General features: G+C 38.7%; 1 protein-coding gene and 1 pseudogene across 8 annotated transcripts in view; one reads left to right on the forward strand and one right to left on the reverse strand.

The window, feature by feature from the left end:
* TAB3 (TGF-beta activated kinase 1 (MAP3K7) binding protein 3) overlaps positions 1-18,100 on the reverse strand; it is a 90,417-nt gene that overhangs the window by 59,477 nt on the left and 12,840 nt on the right. Inside the window, exon 1 of one of the 8 annotated variants that reach the window (XM_045472882.1) lies at positions 8,004-8,026. The exons of the other annotated variants lie outside the window; for them this stretch is intronic. The gene's annotated coding sequence lies outside the window, so the exon portion shown is untranslated. Of the gene's footprint in view, positions 1-8,003; positions 8,027-18,100 lie in introns of those variants that run through there. 8 annotated transcript variants of the gene reach the window in all.
* Positions 691-1,024, forward strand: LOC123594336 (annotated as a pseudogene).

Below are 18,100 nucleotides of genomic sequence, written 5' to 3' on the forward strand. Positions count from 1 at the left end.
CGGCTGGCTCTTGGTTACAACTCAGGTCATGATCTCACAGTTCATGATTTCGAGCCCTGCATCAGGCCCTGTGCTGACAGCGAGGAGTCTGCTTGGGATTCTCTCTCTCTCTCTCTCTCTCTCTCTCTCTCTCACTCTCTCTCCTTCTCCCTCTCTCACTCACTCACTCAAAACAAATAACCTTAAATTTAAAAAATTTAAAATTTTTTTAAAAAGCAAGCAACAGGAACTTTACTTGCATCCCCGGCAAACTATCGGGGGTCCCTGCAGCTCCCCATTTATACTAGTCATTAAAATGTAATGAGTTTCAGGCTCTTTAAGAGCCAGAGGTCTTAAAATTTAAATGACTCCATACTGAATCTAATTTACTCTCTGGTAAAGTAAAGGCATTTTTTAAATTTCCAAACCCCCAAAGGAGCACCACACCCACACTGCAAAGCCCAACAGCAAAGGGGGTATATGGCTTTTTGTCACCTGCTCTATCTTCTCAATAGAATTCAAAATGCTCACTGAAGACTGGGAGGCCCTTCCCATAACCCAACTCACAAAATCACACATCATTCAAAAATACAGAAAAAAAAGTATTTGATCATAAGCCTCAGTGAAATAAGAAATAGTCTTAGATACAGATGAAACAATACATTCCGATCAATAATTACTTTAAATGTAAATGGACTAAAGCTCCAATAAAAAGATACAGGGTGGGTATCTACTAACAGTATGCTGGACCCACAGGGGCTGAACAAAGTGCCGGGGTACAAGCCCCCACAGAGCCAGTGTAACCTGGCCTTGGACGACCTGACGCCAGCCTACATGAACCTGTTCGGCATTATCTTCAGCACGTGCAGCCTCGTGCCCAAGGTGCAGTGGCACGCCTGGGTCACCGTCTTCTGCCCGTTCATCGGCATGGCCAATGCCTAGAGCTCTGAGGACAGGGCACGGATGATGAGCAGCCATGCTGTCCATCTCTGCCACGGTGATGTCCTATCTGCAGAACCCTCAGCCCATGACGCTCCCCCGGTGATGTCAGCAAAGGACTACTCTAGCCACCTTCCCCCAGGCCCGGCCCCCTGGCTGCTCAGCTTGCTACGTCACCTGCTGTCCTGGGTCCCCCTGAATGAGAAAGTCTCAGGGTCCACACCTGCATGGAGGGAACCTGACCCTTTCCCCGGGGTTCCACTTCAGCTGGGCAAAGAATACCCTAGGCCTACCGTTCCTGCCTACCTTCCCCAACCTGCCTGCCAGGGAGGGAGATGCTATCCATGTTTCTAAGTGTATCCACTTGTGGTTTTTTTGTTGTTGAAAACAGTGAATGATCAAGTTCTGCATTCTGGCAAAAGAAAAAAAAAAGATATAGGGTAACTTGAATAAAAAAAAAAAAGAAAAACAAGACCAGAAGCACCTGAGCGGCTTAGTCAGCTGAACCTCCGACTTCAGCTCAGGCCATGATCTCACATTTCATGAGTTTAAGCTCCACATCAGGCTCTCTGCTGTCAGTGCAGAGCTCCCTTTGGATCCTCTGTCCCCGGCTCTCTCTGCCCCTCCCCCCACTCATTGTCTCTCTGGCTCTCTCCCTCTCTCTCTTTCTCTCTCTCTCTCTCAAAAATAAATAAAACGTGTTTAAAAAATAAAGCAAAGAACAAGACCATCCACATATGGTCTTACAAGAGACTAACTTCAGAACTAAAGGCACATGCAAAATAAAAGTGAAAGAATGGAAAAGCATTTATCATACAAATAGAAGTGAAAAGAAGAGCCAGGGTAGCAATACTTATACCAGACAAAACAGATTTTAAAACAAAGACTGTAGCAAAAGACAAAAAAAGACACTACATAAAGATAAAGGGAACAATACAAGATGATATAACAATTGTACATATCTATGCACCCAACACAGAAACACCAAAATATGTAAACCAATTATTAACAGACACAGAAGTAGAAACTAACAGTAATACAATAACAGTAGGGGAGTTTAATACCCACATACATCAATGGACAGATCATTCAGACAGAAAATTAAAAGGAGAGTGGCTTTAAATGACACATTAAACCAGATGGACCTAACAGATATACAGAACATTCTATCCAAAAACAATGAAATACACAGTCTTTTCAAGTGCACACGGAACTTTTTCCAGAATAAATCACATTAGGCCGTAAAACAAGTCTTAGTAAATTCAAGAAAAGTGAAAACACATCAACTATCTCTTCTGACCAAAATAATATGAAACCAGAAATCAATTACAAGAAAAAATCTGGAACAAAACACCAGTACATCTCTGCCCCTCACTCAGCTGCACCCTCTCTCAAGAGCAAAAAGATGCAAAAATCCTTAAAGTATGAGCAAACCAAGATCAACATTACACTAAAAAAAAAAAAAAATCATATTCCAGGGATGCAAGGATGGTACAATATTCACAATTTAATGTGATACATCACAGTATCAAGAGAAAGAATAAAAATCTTTATGATCACGTCAAGAGATACAAAAAAAAAAAAAAAAAAAAGCATGTGACAGAGTATAACATCCATTCACAATAAAACTCCCAACAAAGTAGGTTTAAAGAGAACATACCTCAACATAATAAAGACCACATATGAAAAGCCCACAACAGCATAGTGAGTGGTAAAAAAAAAAGTGAGAGCTTTTCCTCTAAGATCAGAAATAAGACAAGGATGTCCTTACTGAACACTTTTGCTCAACATAGAACTGGAAGCCCTAGTCAGAGCAACCAGACAAGGAAAAAAAAAAAAAGGCAACAAATTGGTAGGGAAGAAGTAAAACTCACGATTTGCAGATGACATAGTGCTATATAGAGAAAACCCTAAAGACTCCACCAAAAAAAAAAAAAAAATAGAATTGATAAACGAACTTAATAAATTGCAGTCTATAAAGTACACAGAAATCTGTTGCATTTCTCTACACTAATAATGAAGTAGCAGAAAGAGAAATTAAGAAAACAATTCCATTAACAATTGTATCAGGGAGAATAAAATACCTAGGAAGAAACCTAACCAAGAAGGTGAAAAATCTGTACTCTGAACACTCTAAAACACCGATGAAAGAAACTCAAGATGACACAAATGGAAGGATACTTCATGCTCATGGATTATAATAATTAGCATTGCTAAAATATCCATACTACCCAAAGGGTTCTCCACATTCAATGCAATCCCTATGAAAATACCAAGAGCATTTTTCACAAAACTAGAATACTACTAAAATCTATATGGAACCACAAAAGACCTTGAATAGCCAAAACAATCTTGAGAAAGAACAAAGCTGGAGGTATTACAATCCCAGATTTCAAGATATATTATAAAGATGTAGTAATCAAAACAGTATAGGGGCGCCTGGGTGGCTCAGTCGGTTAAGCAGCCGACTTCGGCTCAGGTCATGATCTCGCGGTCTGTGGGTTCGAGCCCCGCGTCAGGCTCTGTGTTGACAGCTCAGAGCCTGGAGCCTGTTTCAGATTCTGTGTCTCCCTCTCTCTCTGACTCTCCCCCGTTCATGCTCTGTCTCAAAAATAAATAAACATTAAAAAAAAAAAAAAAAAAAAAAACAGTATAGTACTGGTACAAAAAGAGACACATAGATCAAAGAAACAGAGAGCACAGAAATAAATCCACACTTAAAAAGCCAATTAATGTATGAGAAAGGAGACAAGGGAGGCTATACGATGGGGAAAGGACAGTCTCTTCAATTAAACAGTACTGGGAAAACTGGACAGCTACATGTAAAACAGTGACACTGGACCTCTTTCTTACACCATACACCAAAATAAATTCAAAAGGGATTAAAGACCAAAGTGTGAGACCTGAAAATATAAAACCCCTAGAAGAAAACATAGGCAGTAATTTCTTTGGCATCAGCCTTAGCAACATGTTTCTAGATATGTCTCTCAGACAAGGGAAACAAAAGCAAAATTAAACTACCGGGACTACACCAAAATGAAAAGCTTTTGCCAAAAAAGAAAAGCATCAACAAAATGAAAAGGCAACCTACTGAATGGAAAAAGTTATCTGCAAATGATATTAACTGATAAGGGGCTAATATCCAAAATACATAAAGAACTAAAACTGAACACCAAAAAAACCATCTGAGGGGCACCTGGATGGCTCAAACATCTGACTTCGGCTCAGGTCATGATTTCGCGGTTCGTGAGTTTGAGCCCCACATTGGGCTCTGTGCTCACAGCTCAGAGCCTGGAGCCTATTTCGGAATCTGTAACTCCCTCTCCCTCTGCCCCTCGCCCGCTCATGCTCTGTCTCTCAAAAAACAAACAAATGTTAAAAAAAAACAAAACAAATAATCCGATTAAAAAATGGGCAGAAGACCTAAATGGACATTTTTCCGAAGATGAGATACAAATGGCCAAGAGACACAGGAAAAGATGCTCAATTATCAGGGAAATGCAAATCAAAATAACAATGAGATACCATTTCACACCTACCAGAAAGGCTATTATCAAAAAGACAAGGGGTGCCTGGGTGGATTAGTCAGTTAAGCATCTGACTCTGGATTTCAGGTCAGTCAGGTCATGACCTCATGGTGGTGAGATCAAGCTCCACATCAGGATCCGGGCTGATGTGGAGCCTGGTTAAGATTCTCAGTCTCCCTCTCCCTCTGCCCCTCCCTTGCTAAAGAGCGCAGGTGCTCTCAAAAAAAAAAAAAAAAAAAAAAAAAAAGAGAGAGAGAGAGAGACATACAGACAAGAAATAACAAAAGCTGGCAAGGATGTGGAGAAAAGGGAAACTTCATGAACTGTTGGTGGAAATGTAAACAGGCATAGCCACTGTGGAAAACGGTATGGAGTCTCCCCCCAAAAATTAAAACTAAAAATAGTATACAATACAGTAATTCCACTACCAGGCACTTACCCAAAGAAAATTGAAAACACTAATCCAAAAAGATATGCACCCTTATGTTTACTGCAGCATGATTTATAATAGCCAAGATATGGAAGCAACCCAAGTGTCCATCCAGAGATGAATGAATGGAGAAGATATGGTATGTATGTATGTATGTACGTATGTATGTATGTGTGTGTGTGTGTGGAATACTACTCAAACATAAAAAAAAAAAAAAAAAGGTATCCTACCACTTGAGACAACATGGATGGGGACCTAGAAGGTATTTTACTAAGTGAAATAAATCCAAGAAAGACAAATACCATAGGATTTCACTTACATATGGAATCTAAAAAGCAAAACAAACAAAGCACTCTTAAATAAAGAGAACAAACTGCTGGTTGCCACAAGGGAGGTGGGTGGGGAAATGGGTGAAACAAAGGGGATTAAGATGTGCAATCTTCTAATTGTAAAACAAATAAATCACTGAAATGAAAAGTAATGCAGGGAATAGAACCAGTACTATTGTGATAATGTTCTTTGGTGACAGATGGGGACTATACATGCGGTGAGCACAGAGTAACGTACAGAATTGCTGAATCAATGTTATACACCTGAAACTAACATAATGTTATACACTAATTAAACTTCATTTTAAAAAAGGAGAAAAAAACAGTCTTCAGTTCCCCAACAGGCAATATTAACAACTCAAGAACTGACTAGATATTTCAGGTTAACCAAGGAGCCCTAGTGAATGAGGGAAAAATTCTCCCACAGAGAAAGATTTCAGCTAATAATGGCAGAAGCGAGCAAATTAGCACAATCACAATTTTGTAACTTTTTTTATTTTTAAAGTAAACTCTAGCCCCAATGTGGAACTCGAATTCACGACCCCACGATCAAAAGTCTCAAGCTCAACCAGCCACGCACCCCTCACTTTTGAAAATTTTAATTAAATAATCCTTGCAGTGGTAATCGGTAGATGGTAAAAGAATTAGGTAAAAAGTGGGGCTTCGTGAAGGGATCAGGAGGTTATCACCTGAGCCCTCTGACAAATCAAACTATACAAAAACACTTGTTAGGGAACTGGGGAAACTTAAACATGGACTAAGTATGGTATGAGCTATTAAGAAATCATTATTGGGGCACCTGGCTGGCTCAGTCGGCTGAGCATCTATCTGACTTGGTGTCAGCTCGGGTCCTGTTCTCACAGTTCCTGGGATAGAGCCCCGAGTCAGGCTATGCACTAACAGGCAAGCCAGCTTGGGATTCATTCTCTCTCTCTCTCTCTCTCTCTCTCTCTCTCTCTCTCTCTCTCTGCCCCTCTCCCACCCAGGAGTGCATGCAGGTGCAAGCTCTCTCTTTCAAAATAAGTAGTTAAAAACAAAAAAGACATCCTTATCAGGTGTGTTGTGTATGCTACTGCATTGCGGTCATACAGAACAACGTGTCGTTTTATAGACATATTTAGGAATAAAACAATGTCTCGGACGTGGTATAAATTCTTAGCAAAAGAGACATTTGGAAATGTTCACAAATAAAAAAGTAAAAATAAGAGCACTTAACTAATAGCACTTAACTACAGAGTCCTTTAAGGAGAAAACATCAATGAACTCAAATTAATATTTAAAAGATCATTTTCATTATTTAGTAAAGAGATTGTAGAATAAGAAGCTAGAGATATAAAACTAATGCAAGGGTTCTTAAGGCAGTCCTGAGATAAAACCCTTAAAAAGCCAACACCATTATATTTAAGTATCAACTTAATAATCCTGTTAGTAATTATAATTATCAATATTAACATTTATAATTGATTATAATATTAAACATGTTAATTTAAGCACTTATTGAATTATTATATGCAAGGCTCTGCAATAAGCAATGAAGCAAGATTATGGCACCCATGCCCTGTTTTAAAGCTTCCACTTGCGCTGGTAAAAAAATAACATACTCCATACCCCAGTTGAGGTAAAGCAAGTTTACTGAAGAAAAATAACCAAAGTAGACAAGAGAAAAGATACAGGATTTAAAAAAGAAAAAGAAAGAATGCCAATACTCTGATGAGGATATTCAAGAGATAACAGCACCGGTAGCAGTTCTAGCAATAGTTTAAAGCACGACAGGTTTGTCAGTGGGACAAGAAGGGGCCCTAATGAATGAACTTCCGAGAAAAGAATCCTCAGGGATTAAAAGTAACTAGTTCTTGAAAGAAAATGGAGTAATACTGAATGTGAGGAGGCCACATCCTCATACCCTGAAATCCATAGTAACTGAACACCATACTGACTACTCCCAGTAAACAAGGGCATTTGACCTTCACAGACCTACGTAACTGTTCAAAGTTACCGTAACAAGGACACGGCATGTGGAATGTAAGCACCATGTAGACGCAGAAGCACCGCCATATTTCTGGTGATGCACTGCCTGCAAAACGGGTCCAAGGCAGAAAAGTTTTTTGTTCTCCCAAAGATTCAGATGATCAGAGCAAACAAGATTTTGGCTAAGATCTTCATCAAGGGTGATTACAGAAGGAAAAGAAGCCTTACAGAAGATACCCAGTAAGGGAGTTAGAGGGTTTGAGTTTAGCCACATGAATGACAAGGATGGCAAATGTGTTGGAAAGAAAAGAGGTATCTTTTTTGCAACTGGAAAAACGGAGGCACGTCTAAAGACAGGGGAAAGAGACTGATGGTACACGTGGGGATGAAAAAGGACTAGTGACAAAGCAAGCTTTCCAAAAGGACAGAGGAGTTGGCAAATTCCAGAGCCAGTGGAATCATGAACTAGAAATGGGGGGGAGGGGGGGTTACTGAGGATGGGATATGAAGGAGTAATCTCCCCATTGTCCCAATCTTTAGGACATGAGTCACGAAGTCACTGTATCATTTAGTTTACAGGAAGAAGAAAGCAGAACATGACAAAACTGGGACATCAGTGAGTATGCACAGGCAAGTGTTAACTGGTCACAAGAGGTAAAAAATGCCCAAGTAGTCCCAGACAAAGAACATATGCCATGAGCCAGGTGTGGGGCCACAAGTCACTTAACTTCCCTTAGGCTTTGTTTCCTATTTTTTTGCTTAAAACTGCCTAACCATCGCACCTCACAAGGCTCCTGTGGAAATTACACAAAGAAGGAAAATGGTTCTCACCTGTAAAGAACCACATTCATTCCCAAGGCTGTCTGAGAGCTCTCACAGGACAGCAAAGAGGAATCTCAGCAGAAATATATCCGTGTTTCCTATTTCAAAAGGACAGATATGTCTTATACCTACAAACAGGTCAACTGAGACAGATGTAACGATGGTACAAGCACGGCTGGGAAAGCTTTCTTTTACGTGACAGAAAAAATTAGCTGATACTGTGCAACCCAATAGCCATTAAGAGGGATTTCATGTTCCAAGAGTAACTCCAGACACTATTTTTTTTTTAATATTTATTTTGAGGGGCACCTGGGTGGCTCAGTCGGTTAAGCAGCCGACTTTGGCTCAGGTCACGATCTCACACCTCAAAGGCCCCTGAGTTTGAGCCCCATGTCAGGTTCCGTGCTGACAGCTCGGGGCCCGGAGCCTGCTTCCGATTCTGTGTCTCCCTCTCTCTCTGCCCCTCCTCTGCTCACGCTCTGTCTCTCTCTCAAAGCAAATATATATATTTTTAATGTTTATTTATTTTTCAGAGAGAGAAAGAGGAAAGACAGAGCGCGAGCAGGGGAGGGGCAGAGAGAGAGGGAGACACAGCCTCGGAAGTAGGCTCCAGGCTCTGAGCTGTCAGCTCACCGCCCGACGTGGGGCTCAAACTCACGAACCGTGAGACCGTGACCTGAGCCGAAGTCGGCCACTCCACCTACCGAGTCACCCAGGCGCCCCCCTCCAGACACTATTTTTAGCTGAAACTTAAAATACAACAAATCTGTCCACTGTCAGGATCTAGAAACTGCCTAAGGTTGAAGAGACTTAAAATGCTGCTAAGCATTGTTATAATTTTATTTAGATTTATACACACGCATAGACACAGAATATAAACTTTTAACACAAATCTACAAAACTAGCCAAGTGAGTACAATTCCGTAAAACAAAACTTAAAGAGAACTAGCGGCTGAGTCTGAAGTCTTAGAGAAACACGTCCAAAGCGTACTCTGCCATGAAGAGCCAACAGGACTTCCTCTCTCAGTTACAACACATTAGGGGATTTGAACCAACCTGCCTGCTGAAGACCTATAAATAGAGCTGCACAAAATGTAAGAAACGACTATCTTAAAGGACTGAAGAGCCAACAGGATAGTGCTTTCAGATGGATTAGAGGACCAGAAAATTCAGAGAGGTGACCCCAACAATCCAAAAGAAACCAGAAGCTAAACTGCATCGGACAGCCTGACAGGCTTTAAGGGACAAAAGGAAAATCCTCCCCCCAGCTTCAGGTTAGGAACCTGAAGATCAGCACCTTAGAAGTAAGGGTGAACCAGAAATGAGTCAGTCCATACACTGAATGCACTCTGGCTTTGAGTCATCTGGTTGGCCCAGAAAAATCTTGACAGAGATTAGACTAAGTAATCCTGGATTCCCTCAAGCAGATGCCACAAAAATAAATCCTTTCTGGAAGATATCATCCCTGGTCACAAATAATTTGTCAAGTAACTCTTCAAATCCAATGCCCAGCATACAATTAAAGACAACAGAGCACTTGAGGAGACAAGAAAGCAGGATCAAAAGCCATAGAAGAGCAAACAACAAAAAGAGATTCACAGGAACTCCAGATAGATACTGGAATTACCAAACAGAAAAATTTTTTTTTCAAACAAAATTTTAAATTACAATTTAATCTCAGTAATCAACTAAAAAACCATAGTGACATAATCGATTTTTAAAAGAAGCAAAAAGTTACTGAAAAATACAAAAACTAAAATTATGAATTCAAGAAAGAGGTTTAACAGTCAGTGAGAGAGTAAATCAGACAGTGGAGACAGTACCTCAAAGGATAGATTGGTGGGAAAAAAGCTCAGAATGAAGAGAGGGTAACATGAAGATACAGTAGAAGGTCCACCACACAACACAGTTAACTGGAATCCAGAAGAGGTAGTATGGGGCGCAAGCAATATATAGCTAAAATTTTCCAATAATGATGAATAATGTCAAACCACAAATTTAAGATTCTCGATGAATTCCTAGCAATCAACAAAGAAACACTTAAAACTGTCCTGTGGGGTGGGGTGGGGGGAATTACTTTCTTTCGTTTTGTTTTTTTTTTTTTAATGTTTATTTTTCAGAGAGAGAGAGAGAGAGAGAGAGCGCATGCGCATGCGAGCAGCGGAGGGGCAGAACAAGAGAGGGACACAGAATCCGAAGCAGGCTCCAGGCTGCGAGCTGTCAGTACATAGCCCAACGCGGGGCTCAAACTCATAAGCCGTGAGATCATGACCTGAGCTTAACCAACTGAGCCACCCAGGCACCCCAAGATAGCTTAGTTTGCAACAATATAAATCAAAGCTAATAAAACAATCTCTAAGGAGCAGAAGGAAAAACTGCCAACCTAGTATTCCAGTGCAGAGAAAATATCCACCAAAAATGGAAATGAAGGGGCTCCTACGTGGCTCAGTCCGTTGTGTTCAACTCTTGATTTCGGCTCCAGTCATGATCTCACAGTGTGTGGGTTCCAGCCCTGCATCAGGCCCTGTGCTGACTGTGCAGAGCTGGTGGGGATTCTTGCTCTTTCTCTCTCTGCACCACCCGCCCCCCATCAAAACAAATAAACATTAAAGAAACGGAAATGAAGTATATTCTCAAATAAAAACAAAGTTCACTTCCAGCAAACCCCACTCAGAAATCACAAAGCAAAAGAAAACTGATCCAAATTGGAAGCTCAGAGATGCAGAAAAGAATGAAGAACCATGCAAGTGTTAAGGAAATGGGTTTAAAATCTAATGGAACACTGTATAAAATACTGTCTTGTGGAGTTTAAAATGCATATAGAAACTTAACTCCAAACTCATTATGTATATTAAATATGTATGCCTTTTGTAAAAAAAAAAATTACAGAAAATGAAATTACAGGACAAAGCATGTATGTCAGGAGGTGGTTAAATGGAACTAAGGAGTTTTAATGTTCTTGCTTCAACCAAGAGGAAATTGAAAGTATCACTTAACACTAGACTTTGATAAATCAAATACACATGCTGTACATGCTGGGGTAATCACAAAAAGAATTAAAATAAATATGTGGTATTTGAACCAATAATGGAAAAACTGATACAAAAATAACAGAAGAGAAAAGAAATACAGAACAGGTAAACTGGAATGTTCAGAAATGCTGGAAGTAATCTCAAAATAACAGTAATCATATTAAATGTGAATCAATTAAATGTTCAAAAAAAAAAAAAAAAAGAAAGAAAGATTATCAGACTGGATTTAAAAAAATCCCTACAAATAGAGGTTGTTTTCAAGAGAGTCATCTAAAATATAACACAAAAAGACTAAAAGGAAAAGGAAAGAAAAATACATCATGCAAACATGAGCCACAATAAAGATGGAACAGCTAAATTAGTTTCAGACACCAAACAAACATCAAAGAAAAAGCATCCCTATAGTTAAAAGAGTCACTTCAAAAATGATAAAATGTTGGGGCGCCTGGGTGGCTCAGTCGGTTAAGCGTCCGACTTCAGCTCAGGTCACGATCTCGCGGTCGGTGAGTTCGAGCCCTGCGTCGGGCTCTGTGCTGACGGCTCAGAGCCTGGAGCCTGTTTCAGATTCTGTGTCTCCCTCTCTCTCTGCCCCTCCCCCGTTCATGCTCTGTCTCTCTCTGTCTCTCTCTGTCTCAAAAATAAATAAATGTTAAAAAAAAAATTTTTTTTAAATGATAAAATGTTTAATTCACCAGAGCAAAAGAACTAAATTTGTATGCAGTTGATAACACGGTCTCAAATTATATATACAGGTAAAATAGAATTACTAGGAGAAATAGACATAGGTCACTATCATAGTGGGAGATTTAAAGATCTCTCTCAGTAGTTAAAAGAATAAGGACAAAAAAATCTGTACTCATACAGATCAACACAACTAGCAACCTTCACCAAGGTGCACATAATCTAAGAGCTGCAGAATGTATGCTTGTCAAGCACTTACATATTTACAAAAAATGACCACAATGACCATAAAAGCTTTAGAAAACTCAGACTAAAATCATTCAACAGAAGTTATCTAGGGGCGCCTGGGTGGCTCGGTCGGTTAAGCGTCCGACTTCAGCCAGGTCATGATCTCGCGGTCAGTGAGTTCGAGCCCTGCGTCGGGCTCTGTGCTGACGGCTCAGAGCCTGGAGCCTGTTTCAGATTCTGTGTCTCCCTCTCTCTCTGCCCCTCCCCCGTTCATGCTCTGTCTCTCTGTCTCTCTCTGTCTCAAAAATAAATAAATGTTAAAAATTTTTTTTAAATGATAAAATGTTTAATTCACCAGAGCAAAAGAACTAAATTTGTATGCAGTTGATAACACAGTCTCAAATTATATATACAGGTAAAATAGAATTACTAGGAGAAATAGACATAGGTCACTATCATAGTGGGAGATTTAAAGATCTCTCTCAGTAGTTAAAAGAATAAGGACAAAAAAATCTGTACTCATACAGATCAACACAACTAGCAACCTTCACCAAGGTGCACATAATCTAAGAGCTGCAGAATGTATGCTTGTCAAGCACTTACATATTTACAAAAAATGACCACAATGACCATAAAAGCTTTAGAAAACTCAGACTAAAATCATTCAACAGAAGTTATCTAGGGGCGCCTGGGTGGCTCAGTCGGTTAGGCAGCCGACTTCGGCTCGGGTCATGATCTCGCGGTCCCTGAGTTCGAGCCCCACGTCGGGCTCTGTGCTGACAGCTCGGAGCATGGAGCCTATTTCAGATTCTGTGTCTCCCTCTCTCTGACCCTCCCACGTTCATGCTCTGTCTCTCTCTGTCTCAAAAATAAATAAACGTTAAAAAAAAAAAAAAAGTTATCTAAGGAAAATGTGATAAAGCCAGAAACCAATTACAAAATATGGATACTTAGAAAATTCTCATTACTAGAATTTAAGAAATATTTTTTAAAAATATTTATTTATTTTGAGAAAGAGAGAGAACGTGTGTGGGGAAGGGGTAGAGAGAGAAGGAAACAGAATTGCAAGCAGGCTCTGCGCTGACAGCACAGAACCCAACGCAGGGCTCGATCTCACAAACTGTGAAATCATGACCTGAGCTGAAATCAAGGGTCAGATGCTTAACTGACTGAGCCACCCACAAGGCCCAAGAAGTACAGTTTTCAATAACTCACTGATCAAAGAAGAAACTGCAATGGAAATTAGAAAATGATGTGAAATAATGAAAATATTACCTATCAAAAATTATGGGATTCAGGTAGAGCAATACTTGAACATGAAATGATAGTTTTAAATCCCTGTGTTGGAAATTACGTTGCGAATTAATACCTAACTACCACTGTTAAGCAGTAAGAAAAGCAAAATAAACCCTAAAGAAGTAAAAGGAAATAGTGCACATAAAAGCAGATATTAACAAAATATAGTGTTTTTTTGGGAAAATCACTATTAATTGCTAAACCTCCCCATGCAAATTATTTTTAAAAAGCAGGAAAAGATATACTTCCTCAGTAGTAAGAATGAAAAATGCCCGAGAGATGAAAATATACATTTGGACAAAAACTTGTACATGAATGTTCATGACAGCATTATTCATGATGGCCAAAAAGTAAAAACCACCCAAATGTCCATCAACTGATGAATGAATAAAATGATATATCCACCCAGTGTACTATTTTCTCGCAATAAAAATATAAAACTGACACATACTACAATACAGATGAAACTTAGCATTATGCTCAGTGAAAGAAGCCGGTCACAAAGTAGCACATATTGTATGATTCCATTATATGAAGATTTCAGAAGAAACAAATCTATAGGGGGCAAAAAAGATTTGTAATTACCTAGGACTGATGAGGAGGGAAGGGGCTGGGGGATAATAGGGAATGAATACTAATGTTCTAAAATTGCTTATGATGATGGTGTACAACTGTGTGTATGTATTAAAAACCACTACATTGTACGCTCAAGTCTATTTAAAAAAAATAAAAAATAAAAGGGAGGTTTATCACTAAGCCATCCGTACACATTAAATGATAAAAGAGTATAACCGTAATGCCAATACATTTGGAACTTCAGCTAAAACAAATTTTAATAAATATGAGATTTACCAAATGGTTATAAGAAGAAATAAAGCCATATTAAGCATCTTTTCCCAACTACAATTGTATGAAACTAGAAACCAACTGCAAGAACAAAAACAGCAAATTCACAAATAGTGAAGTAATGTGTCAACAAAGAACTCAAAAGGGGAAAAAAAAAAAAATACCATGAGACAGCTATCTACACATTTAATGCAATCCCTACCAAAATTACCACCAGCATTTTTCACAGAGCTAGAACAACCCACCCTAAAATTTGTATGGAATCACAAAAGACCCCAAATTGCCAAAGCAACGTTCAAAAAGCAAAGCAAAGCTAGAGGCATCACAACTCCGACTTCAAGCTGTATTACAAAGCTGTAGTCATCAAGTCAGTATGGTACTGACACAAAACAGACACATAGATCCATGTAACAGAATAGAAAACCCAGAAATGAACCCCCAATTATACAATTAGTCTTCAACAAAACAAGAACGAATACCCAATGGGAATAAGACAGTCTCTTCAACAAACGGTGGTGGGAAAAGTGGACAGCAACAGGCAGAAGAATGAAACTAGACCACTTTCTGACACCATACACAAAAATGAATTCAAAATGGATAAAAAACCTAAACATGAGACCTGAAACGACAAAAATCCTAGAAAAGAACACAAGCAGTAACTTCTTTGACATCAGCCACAGTTAACTTCTTTCTAAGATATGTCTGAGGAAGGGAAACAAAAGCCAAAGACAACTCTGGTGACTATATCAAAACAAAAACTTCTGCACAGCAAAGAAAACAATAAAACTAAAAGGCAATCTACTGAATGGGAGAAAACATTTGCAAATGATGTACCTGATAAAGGGTTAGTATCCAAAATATAACTTATAAAACTCAACATCTGGAACACCTGGGTGGCTCGGTTGGTTAAATGTCCAGCTCTTGGTTTCAGCTCAGGTCATGATCTCACAGTTTGAGGGTCTGAGCCCCATTTCAGGCTCTGCACTGGTGGTGCGGAGCCTGCTTGGGATTCTCTCTCTCTCTGCCCTTCAACCAGATGCATGTGCTCTCTCAAAATAAACTAAAAAAAAACAAAAACAAAAAAACCCTCAATACTCAAGGGGCAACTGGGTGGCTCAGTCAGTTGACTGTCTGACTCTTAATCTCAGCTCAGGTTATAATCTCACAGGTCCTGGGATGGAGCCCCGTGCTGGGCTCTGAACTGAATGCACAGAGCCTGCTTGGGATTTTCTCTCTCCCCCTCTCTCTGCCCCCTCCCCTGCTCATGCTCAGTCTCGCACTCTCTCTCAAACATTAAAAAAAAAAAAACAACCCTCAAAAACGAATAATCCAATTAAAAAACAGGCAGAAGACATGAATACACATTTTTCCAAAGTAGACATACCGATGGCAAAAGACACATGAAAAGATGCTCAACATGACTGATCATCAGAGAAATGCAAATTAAAACTACAATGAAGTATCACTTCACACCTGTCAGAATGGCTAAACTCAACAATACAAGAAACAACAGGTGTTGGCAAGAATGAAAAGAAAGGGGAACCCTCTTGCACTGTTGGTGGGAATGGAAACCCGGACAGCCACCCTGGAAAATAGTATGGAAGTTCCTGGAATATATAATGAAATATTACTCAGCCATAAAAAAAAAAAGAAAAAAAAAAAAGAAATCTTGCCATTTGCAATGACATGGGTGGAGCTAGAGAATATTATGCTAAGCTAAATAAATCAGAGAAAGACAAACAGCTTATGATTTCACTCATGTGGAATTTAAGAAACAAATGAGCAAAGGAAAAAAAAGAAGAGAGAGAGGCAAACCAAGAAACAGACTCTTAATTATAGAGAACAAACTGATGATTACCAGAGGGGAGGTGGTGGAAGGATGGGTGAAATTGGTGGGGATTAAGCAGGGCACTTGTGATGAGCATCAGGTGACGCATGGAAGTGGTGACCTATATTGTACACCTGAAATTAATACTACAGTGTATGTTAACTAGAATTTAAATAAAAACTTTTTAAAAAAGTACCTTGAGTCAAATGAAAATGTAAAATACAATATACGAAGATTTATGCAATGCAGCAAAAGCAGTTGTAACAGCAAAGTTCAAAGCAACAAATACCTATATATATTTTTAAAAAAGAGAAAAGAAAAGAAAAGAAAGGAAAAGAAAAGAAAAGAAAAGAAAAGAAAAGAAAAGAAAAGAAAAGAAAAGAAAAGAAAAGAAAAGAAAAAAAAGAAAGCTCTCAAACAGCTTAACATATCTCAAGGAACTGGGACAGGGTGGGGGCAAGTCCAGACTCAGGACAATGAAGGATAACAAAGAACAAACCAGAAACACGTGAAATAAAGGCAAAAGAAACAACAGTAAAGGTCAATAAAACTAAGAGCTGGTTCTGCGAAAAAAAATAGAGAACCGTTAGCTAGACTCAACAACAATAAAAAGAGGGCTCAAATACATAAAAATAGAAATCAAAGAATACATTACAACAGATACCACAGAAATACAAAGGATCATAAGAGACCACAATGAACAATTACATGCAAACAACCTGAAAAACCTAGACGAAATGGATAAATTCCTAGAAACATGCAACCTTGTAAGACTGAATCATGAAAGAATAAAAAAGTGGAACAATTACTAGGAAGATTGAATTGATAATCAAAAACCTCCCAATGAGCAAAATGCCAGGACAGTGACACTAGTGAATTCTACCATTCAAAGAATACCAATCATTCTCAAACTCTTCCCCCAAAAATAGAACACTTCCAGACTCATTTTACAAGGCCAGCATTATTCTGATACCAAAACTAGACAAGGACACCACAACTGAATAAAACTATAAGCCAGTATCATTGATGAACATAGATGAAAAATCCTCAACAAAATATTAACAAACCAAATTCAACAATACGTGAAAAAGACCATACACCAGAATCAATGGGATTTATTCCAGGCACACAAGAATGCAAATAAACCAACGTTATATATCACATTAAGAAAATAAAGGATAAAAATCATATGATCATCCCAAAAGGTGCAAAAAAAAAAATTCAACATCCTTTTATGATAAAAACTCTGAACAAAGTGGCTATAAAGGGAACACACCTCAATATAACAAAGGACATGTATGACAAGCTCTCAGCTAATATCATACTCCAACGGTAAATAGCTCAAAGCTTCTCCTCTAAGATCAGGAACAACACAAGATGCCCACTCTCACCACTTTGATTCAACATAGTATCAGAAATCTTAGCAGAGCAATTAAGCAAGAAAAAAATAAAAAGCATTCAAATTGTTAAGGAAAAAGTAAAAACTTGTCACTATCTGCAGATGACATGATATTATGTAGAGAAAACCCTAAAGACTCCACCAAAAAATTGTTAGAACTAACGAATGAATTCAGTACTTGCAGAAAACAAAATCAATACACGGAAATCTGTTGCATTTCTATTAACTAATAACAAACTATAAGAGAAATTAAGAAAATCCGATTTACAATTACATCAAAAAGAATAAAATATGTAGGAAAAAATTTAAAGAGGTGAAAGATCTGCCTGTACACTGAAAATTATAAGACACTGATGAAAGAAAGGGAAGACACAAATAAATGGGAAGATATTCCACGCTCATAGATCGGAAGAATATTGTGAAAATGTCCATAACCATCCAAAGCAATCTACAGAGTCAATGCAATCCCTATCAAAATACCAATGGCAGTTTTCATACAAATAGAACAATCCTAAAATGCGTAGGACTGACCTCAAAAGGACCCCAAAATGGCCAAAGCAATCTTGAGAAAAAGGAACAAGGCTGAAGGCATCAAACTCCAGGCTTTTAAGCTATATTACAAAGCTATAATCATCAAAACAGTATGGTATTGGCATAAAAACAAACACACAGACCAACAGAACAGAATAGACAGCTGAGAAATAAACTGAAGCATATATGGTCAATTAATGTATGACAAGGGAGCCAAGAACACACAGGGAAGGAAGGAGAGTCTCTTTGATAATCTCTTGGCAGG

This window comes from Leopardus geoffroyi, chromosome X (genome assembly GCF_018350155.1).
Source record: "Leopardus geoffroyi isolate Oge1 chromosome X, O.geoffroyi_Oge1_pat1.0, whole genome shotgun sequence".
In the NCBI taxonomy this organism is placed as follows: domain Eukaryota; kingdom Metazoa; phylum Chordata; class Mammalia; order Carnivora; family Felidae; genus Leopardus; species Leopardus geoffroyi.